Here is a 9,307-nt window from a genome sequence, read left to right as displayed (position 1 = left end):
AGTGGAGAGAAGCAATGGACTGGGAAATGGAGTCAATAAGGAAAAATGATACATGGGAATTAGTTGATCCTCCAAAAGATCAAAAACCCATTGGAGTTAAAAGGATCTACAAAACCAAATACGACGAGCATGGAAATGTGGATAAGTACAAAGCGAGATTAGTGGCTAAGGGGTACATTCAAAAGTGTAGGTCCGGGTTTCGGGATCCAATCCGTGATTTTCGTGTTCATGTTCATAGATGGAAGAGATAAGAGAGGATAAACATAACAAACTTTGTATTAATCCGGTAGTAAACATTACAAGTCGGCCCGGTTACATGACAACCGAACTAATACCAAAGAAGTATACATCCGGGGAGAAACCAAGTGGTGATTTCTCCCGGTGAGGTCTCAGACCTCCATTCTCTCTCTAGCACACACTTGTGCTCTCACTCTTGTGTTGCAAATGACAAAGTGTTGGTATTTATACCAAAACAAACACTGCAGGTCGAAGGATCAGACTGACTGGTCGAAACATCATCCTTCGATCAGACAGTCTTCGAAAGATACTCACATACCTCGAATGATATCCTTCGATATCCTTCGAGGTCCATCCTTCGATGGGTATCTTTCGAGCTCATCGAAGGATATTCATAATCCTTCGATGCCTTATCCTTCGACACCAATAACAACACAGCAACTTTGTCTAGCAACACACACACACAGTCAAACCAACAACCCTCTCGTTTGACCACTTCAAACGAGCGGGTCTATACACGTTCGTTTGACCGTTTCACTAACTATTACAAATTCAGCATAAAATAAAACTAATCTATTCGACAAGCATCGGACACAAAATCTGCATCAACAAATTCCCCCTTGTCCGTTGCTGTCGAATGCTGAAAATGCAATTGCAATCAATCTTCAGCCAAGTATTCATCTTCTCTGTGTAGACAAATTCCCCCTTGACCGATGATCCAGGTAAGTAGCATCCTGATGCTCATTGTATAAGATTTCCCCCTCAAAGTACGCGTATCCGTGTTGAGTGTTGTGCAATTTCCTCAAAAGGATCAATTGACCGATCTTCCGCTGATCTTCCAAAACTCCAACCGGCATATGATAAAGGTTCCATTCTTAAACAACTGCATCAAGTCTTGATCTTCAAGTGTCTGTGCAAAACATTCCACGCTGAACCGTTTGAATCACCAGAAGATCATAAACTCTACCACCTGAGATTGCGTTTAGAATTTTACCGAAGAAATTCAACAAATGAAAAAATTTTTAATTGTAGGTCCATGTTTCGGGATCCAATCCGTGATTTTCGTGTTCATGTTCATAGATGGAAGAGATAAGAGAGGATAAACATAACAAACTTTGTATTAATCCGGTAGTAAACATTACAAGTCGGCCCGGTTACATGACAACCGAACTAATACCAAAGAAGTATACATCCGGGGAGAAACCAAGTGGTGATTTCTCCCGGTGAGGTCTCAGACCTCCATTCTCTCTCTAGCACACACTTGTGCTCTCACTCTTGTGTTGCAAATGACAAAGTGTTGGTATTTATACCAAAACAAACACTGCAGGTCGAAGGATCAGACTGACTGGTCGAAACATCATCCTTCGATCAGACAGTCTTCGAAAGATACTCACATACCTCGAATGATATCCTTCGATATCCTTCGAGGTCCATCCTTCGATGGGTATCTTTCGAGCTCATCGAAGGATATTCATAATCCTTCGATGCCTTATCCTTCGACACCAATAACAACACAGCAACTTTGTCTAGCAACACACACACACAGTCAAACCAACAACCCTCTCGTTTGACCACTTCAAACGAGCGGGTCTATACACGTTCGTTTGACCGTTTCACTAACTATTACAAATTCAGCATAAAATAAAACTAATCTATTCGACAAGCATCGGACACAAAATCTGCATCAACAAATTCCCCCTTGTCCGTTGCTGTCGAATGCTGAAAATGCAATTGCAATCAATCTTCAGCCAAGTATTCATCTTCTCTGTGTAGACAAATTCCCCCTTGACCGATGATCCAGGTAAGTAGCATCCTGATGCTCATTGTATAAGATTTCCCCCTCAAAGTACGCGTATCCGTGTTGAGTGTTGTGCAATTTCCTCAAAAGGATCAATTGACCGATCTTCCGCTGATCTTCCAAAACTCCAACCGGCATATGATAAAGGTTCCATTCTTAAACAACTGCATCAAGTCTTGATCTTCAAGTGTCTGTGCAAAACATTCCACGCTGAACCGTTTGAATCACCAGAAGATCATAAACTCTACCACCTGAGATTGCGTTTAGAATTTTACCGAAGAAATTCAACAAATGAAAAAATTTTTATCCCCCCATTTCTTTGGCAAAATCTCTAAACCTTAACAGATTCTTTCCACTTCAAAGAAACTGTCGTCAAATATTCACCAATTCCCTCCACCAAGCGGAACTGTTGTGTTTGGCCCATAATAGTCACGTTACCATGTTTGTCATTGCATCGGTAACCGTGACTACCCCACATTTTCAAACATCAAGTCTTCATCATCTCTTGTGTTCATCATGCTGCATCACCCCGCGTGTTCCCAAATCCCGTACGAATTTTGATGTTGAAACTTTGAAGCCCGGTATGAATAATCCTTGCGAACACCCGACCCGACTCCAAGTGAATTAAATGATTAACCCCAACACACTGTCTGAGTTCATAAAATTCCACAACACCTGGATCCTTCGAAACATCTGCATCAAACGAAAGATAAACACCAAGACAGCTTCGAAAGATGATCTTTCGAAGTCTTTCGAGCACATGTCACATATCTTTCGAGCATCTTTCGAGCACATGTCACAGATCTTTCGAACACCTTTCGAAGTTGGACATGGCTGATCCTTCGTACACCTCAGACTTGATCCTTCGAAGTCTTTTTGATCCTTCGAAGAACCTTTTGATCCTTCGAAGAACTGATGATCTTTCGAGCACTCCTGTTCATCTTTCGAATCTCCTTGATCGAAGGATGATCTTTCGAGGTCGAAAGTTATCCTTCGATGGTCCTGACACAAGGACAGAAAGTACGACAGGTGTCAGAAAAGTTGATGTGGTAGGTGACCAACTTTCGCAAATTTCGAAGCATGAAAATTTGAAATTTGAATTTTGTTTTATCCTTCGAAATCTGTTCAATCTTTCGATGGACAAAACAGCATCTTTCGAAAATTTGAAGCTGTCAAGAACATCAAGAACACGGTGACGGTGAGATCTGCAGATTTGACGAAAATGCTTGTACACGTTGTTTTGACGAAGAAAACTTGAGTATTTTAGAGAAAAACATAAAACCCAACACCCGGTTTAGCACAGATCTGGATATCCGGGTCCAGATCTGGGTTTTTCTCATTTTCACCTTTTTTACATCTTGAACAAAAACCCACAAAAATCACAGATCTAGAGCACATGTGACTTAGTAAACGGTTAGTTTTACTAAATCAGGCACCATGGCTCTGATACCAATTGTAGGTCCATGTTTCGGGATCCAACCCGTGATTTTCGTGTTCATGTTCAAAGATGGAAGAGATAAGAGAGGATAAACATAACAAACTTTGTATTAATCCGGTAGTAAACATTACAAGTCGGCCCGGTTACATGACAACCGAACTAATACCAAAGAAGTATACATCCGGGGAGAAACCAAGTGGTGATTTCTCCCGGTGAGGTCTCAGACCTCCATTCTCTCTCTAGCACACACTTGTGCTCTCACTCTTGTGTTGCAAATGACAAAGTGTTGGTATTTATACCAAAACAAACACTGCAGGTCGAAGGATCAGACTGACTGGTCGAAACATCATCCTTCGATCAGACAGTCTTCGAAAGATACTCACATACCTCGAATGATATCCTTCGATATCCTTCGAGGTCCATCCTTCGATGGGTATCTTTCGAGCTCATCGAAGGATATTCATAATCCTTCGATGCCTTATCCTTCGACACCAATAACAACACAGCAACTTTGTCTAGCAACACACACACACAGTCAAACCAACAACCCTCTCGTTTGACCACTTCAAACGAGCGGGTCTATACACGTTCGTTTGACCGTTTCACTAACTATTACAAATTCAGCATAAAATAAAACTAATCTATTCGACAAGCATCGGACACAAAATCTGCATCAACAAAAAGTATGGAGTGGATTACGAAGATGTATTTGCACCAGTTATACGATTTGATAGAGTTAGACCAATACTGTCTTTAGCGGCTCGAAATGGCTGGTATCTACACCAAATGGATGTTAAAACAGCGTTCTTAAATGGAGATCTAAGTGAACAGGTATATACCGAACAACCAGAAGGATAAATTAAAATGGGGGAAGAACGAAAGGTATGTCATCTCAAGAAAGCCCTATATGGTCTTAAACAAGCCCCAAGGGCATGGTACAGCAAGATAGATAAATTTTTCGGCTCAAATGGGTTCAAGAAATGTGTATATGAACATACTCTATTTATCAAGGATACAACAACTTCTAAGATGGTGATCTGCCTGTATGTTGATGACCTTAGAATAGCCAGCGACGATTCTCTGAACATGATAGATCAACTCAAGGATTCGATGAAGAAGGAATTCGACATGACTGACTTGGGAGTTCTGCACTATTTCTTGGGCATGAATGTCAAGTATGAAGATGGAAATATTACATTATCTTAGCAGAAATATGCTAAAGGTTTGCTTAAAAAATTCAATATGGAAAGATGCAACATGTGGGATTTGATATATTTATAGAAACTTGTCATGAAAATATTCTAAGTGTTATTTTCTGGAAAAATTTCGCCAGAGTTTCCTTTGTAACTGGAGGTGGCCACGCTTACTAGCGTATCATTTTCTTTTCAAAACTCAATCAACAATTTTCCAATCATCAACATACATCATTCAAACATTAAACTAGTAAAAAATAAGTATAAATCGCAATCTCATGAACTTGTAAGTTGTGTAAAATCATGTAGTAACTTTCCGACATTTTAAGTAGATCTTTCCATCTTTAAAAATAAAATCACTTTCTTGAAAACTTTATTTTTACAGAATATGCAACTTTACAACTTCTTAGTCAAAAATTACGAAAATATTTCTTTGTTAAATCCTTTTGTCACACAAGGGTTTACACACTTGTTTGTTCACAAAAATGCTTTTAGTTCACGAAAGATCCGGTTTTTAAAACAAGACTTGTTTATCTTACGTGGTTCTTCCGAAAAACCACTTGTAGATCTTTAGATCTACTAGTTTAGAACTCCATTTTACAAGAAAAATCATTTTTACACAAGTTCATGTTTATGTGTGGAAAGGTTCATCATCTTGTATTTTTCGCACTTAACATATTGCTAGTTCATGTTCCATGAACATGATCTAGCGTGGTTAGATGACGATCCGTTCCACTACTAGCATCAAACAGCATAAAGTAACCGTAGCTAAATAAGATACATAAGTTTTACATCACTAGCTTTGCTTTAACCATCTTGTTCATCTTTCATTCAAGACTTTTAGTTTTGTTTTCGCATGTTCTTGAGTTTTAACCATTAAATCTCTTATTAACCACCTTAAACATGAACAAGAGAGTGTTTAGAAGCACTTATTACTAGCTCGAGGCTAGGGAAGAATCAAAGCGAAAACTAGGTGGATAAAAGCAACGTAGAGAGGTCCTTGAGATTCCGAAAGCACCGAGCCTCCTTGTGTGTGACCTTTCACCTTTGTGTGTATGTGAAATTTCAAGAACAAGACTTGATGACGGTGAGGTGATGGTTGTGGTGTTCGGCTGTGTCACACCCTGCTCTCAGCGGAAGCGCGAGGTGTGATCTGTTGGTTCTCATTGCATAACAATATAAGTAAACATACTTAATGAATAAAACATACTCCATCGCCATTACCATAATTGTTCAAACCATGCGCAACATACATTAAGTTTATAATTTAGAAACCATTCAAAGAAAATAAGTTGTTATTATTTCATACATCCAAAATGAAAGTTTTAAACATTAAGGCTTTGTCCACTATAATACCGCAAAGCGGCAGTATAATAGATAAAACTTTCAAAAGATGGCATGGAGTCTTGATACTTGTTTCTTGAATTAGAATCCCTGACAAGGTCCACTAATTCCCTGAAATACATGTTTAAGTAGAAAAATCAACAAAGTTTGAGCGAGTTCATGCAGTTTAGTTGTGTATGATACACCCGAAAAATGTAAAATGTATTTGTATTTGAATCAAATATAGTATGAAAAGCGTCAATGAAATCGTGATCATTAATGTTTCGCAAGGACATTAATATGTGTGACGAAATAGGAAGCAATCCAACCCTAGACGATTTTACTTGTATCGACACCATGTCGTAGGGCAACAAACGCTCTCCTAGGCAAATGAATGACCATGAGTGGGGCTCGCCAAAACCCATTAGATCTAACCCTTTGTTCCTTGGTCCAAACTGGATTAATGATGCTTTAGTTATGGCCCTAATTTCGCACATGATCTAAGGTGTTTCATTCCTTGACTTATCATACTTATTGTACATGTATTTTCCCCGATAGTTGTAAAGCCTGAAAAACATTTAAAATGAAAAGGGGACATGAACTCACAGTATTGCGTCAGTGAGTAGAAGTAAATATGATTTCACGTGCGGTAGTCCTGAACAGTGTTGCGACCTACAATCGTTGTTATATTTGTTAGACACTTCGGTCTTTGTAAATAACTTGAGTACAAGTCTTGTTCGTTGAACTTTGTATTAGATGCATTTATTGTTTAACCATTATATATATATTTTTCCAAATATATATATAAGTAATCGTGTATCTTGTATGTCATATAGTCGGATCTGGTCCTCTTGATTTCGTGTCTAGTATGTATCAATCGTATACTTGTATTTCTTTACAATTCATGTCATTGGACTTAGCCCAAGAAATTATGATATTGGGCCCAAATAGTGTTGGGCTTAAATAGTGTTGGGCTTTTGGGCCCATAAGTTGGGTATTGGGCTTTGCCCATGAGTTATTGATATTGGGCTTAGCCCATGTATTTAGTTTAAGCCCATTTTTAATATAAATTCTTTAAAAAGTATAAGCCCATTTATATAAAAATTATAGCCCATTTGAAAAATATAAGTCTTTCATTTTTATAAAAAAACATTTTTATAAAAATTTACTAATTATACTTTTTAGGTAATAAAAACATAATAGTTTTTATAAGTTTTCCAAAATGTCTTTATTTTCTTAATGGTAACGTAATTTTTGTGTCCGTGTCGAAAGATCGTCTAGATGTCGTATTAAGTCCTCGGATTGGTAATATGTCCATAAGTTCATCCGTCGTCCGTTTTGACCATAATTTATGTCCGATTGTTCGTATTGTCCGTAACATGTCTTTAAGGCATATTTATATGTAGTTTTGTAAGACTTTAATTATAAAGTCTCTTGAGTTTATTATTACCATTTTAATCAAGTTCCTATCTTTGATATAGATAACTAATACACCAATTATTACATATCACATAACTTGTTAAAATGAACAAATATTTTCTCAAAAATATATATTTTTCTAATCTTTTCTTTTTATAAAAACCTTTCTTTAAATCTTTGTAAATCTTGTAAAGATTTAACCAAAATGATAGTTTTTATAACATAAAGTTTTTAAGAAAATTTGCCATATAACCTTTGTTTTAAGCACTTTGCCATGTTTAATAAACATATCTTTTTCTTTTCAAATCAACATCAACAATTTACTCATAAGTTTTATAAACAATATACATAAGATTTATAATAAGATTTATAACATAATCTTATCAAGATGATCTCAAAATCATGTAGGGTTTTGAACATGATCATAACATATGTTAACTAGTTCAAAAACCAAGTCTACTTCTAGTTTTAACAACTTTTATAAAAATCTCATGTTGTATGTTACTTTTTATAATCTTGTGAAAAGTCTTGTTTTTAATTAAAAACCTTAGATACTTTAATTACACCATAAATTTTTTGATCATCCATTACCTTTTATATATATTTTTTTTTAAAACATTAACATATTCATGTATACTTGTTAGATCATATTTTTAGAACATCATCTAACAAGTTATACATGTCTTAGTCATCTCAACAAGATCAAATATGCAAATAACAATCTTAATCACAACATAAACAAACATATACATATCATGATTTGTATATTTTTTTCTTTGTATCTTCATATTATTATGTATGATTATTTTGTTATTTTACTAGTTATAATAATAATCATAACATAAATAAGTAAGAAAAATAAATTTAGAAGCTCACTTCTAGCTCTAGGGTAGGGATGATCTAGATGATGTTAAGATCGAAAGAAGATGAAGATCTTGCTGTTAGAAGACTCTTGGATGGATGAAAAAAAATTGCTTTAGCTTGTAGGTGCTTTAGATCTTCTTATGTTCCATGAAAATCCATGTTGATTATAAGAAAAATGAAGATGATGAAGTGGGTTTCTATGGTGTTCTTGGTGGGATGATGAAGATGAAGAGAGAGTTTGTTAAGTGTGTGAAAGTAAAGGTGAAAAAGAGTTGTAATTGTGTTAGTGATTAATGAGAAGGTGTTATAAGACTTACACCTCATAATCCACCTAAGTATTTGGATAAGTATCCATTAAATAAAATAATAAAAAAAAACAAAGAGTGGGGGGGGCCCACATGGTAAAAATTGTGATGGTAAATTTTTGTTAAGGTTAAAAGGTTAAAATGGTTAAATGTTTAGGCTTTTATGGATTACCAAGTTTCAAGATGTTTCAAGACTTAAAATGATCAAGAATAGGATGAAAATGACCAAAAATAATGTTCACTAGTTCACTACGTATGTCAAATTGTAGTTCGGATAGTCTTTTGTCGCTCGTTCCGCAAGAAGATAGTCGAAAGGTTCGCTTATGAAAGTTGTAGGGAAACATTTGGTTATATATTTATATGATGTTCCCTATGTATTTTCATATGGAATTTGAGTTTAAACAACCCATTTTGCACTTTGTAGTAAAAATACTAATGCTGAATTTTGCGGAAAAACATTGAAATGGTCATTTTTGGTGCTTTTTGGCAGTTTTCGGACAATTTTTGTGCTACCGGATATTGGTAATATATTAGACCAAACCCTTGCATTTCCAATTAGGGTTTATTGTATAATTGATGTTGGACTTTCGTCTGAGTCCTAAAAATATCGTTACACTAGTTTCTGCGGATCCTGAGTTATTGTCAGCACGCTAGTTTACTAGGCACTACTCTAGTTGTTTCAATGCACTGTTTACACTGTTTCAAATGTAACCACTAAAAATGAATAATG

This window comes from Helianthus annuus, chromosome 10 (assembly GCF_002127325.2).
Source record: "Helianthus annuus cultivar XRQ/B chromosome 10, HanXRQr2.0-SUNRISE, whole genome shotgun sequence".
In the NCBI taxonomy this organism is placed as follows: domain Eukaryota; kingdom Viridiplantae; phylum Streptophyta; class Magnoliopsida; order Asterales; family Asteraceae; genus Helianthus; species Helianthus annuus.
Note: the sequence above shows the minus strand (reverse complement) of the source record.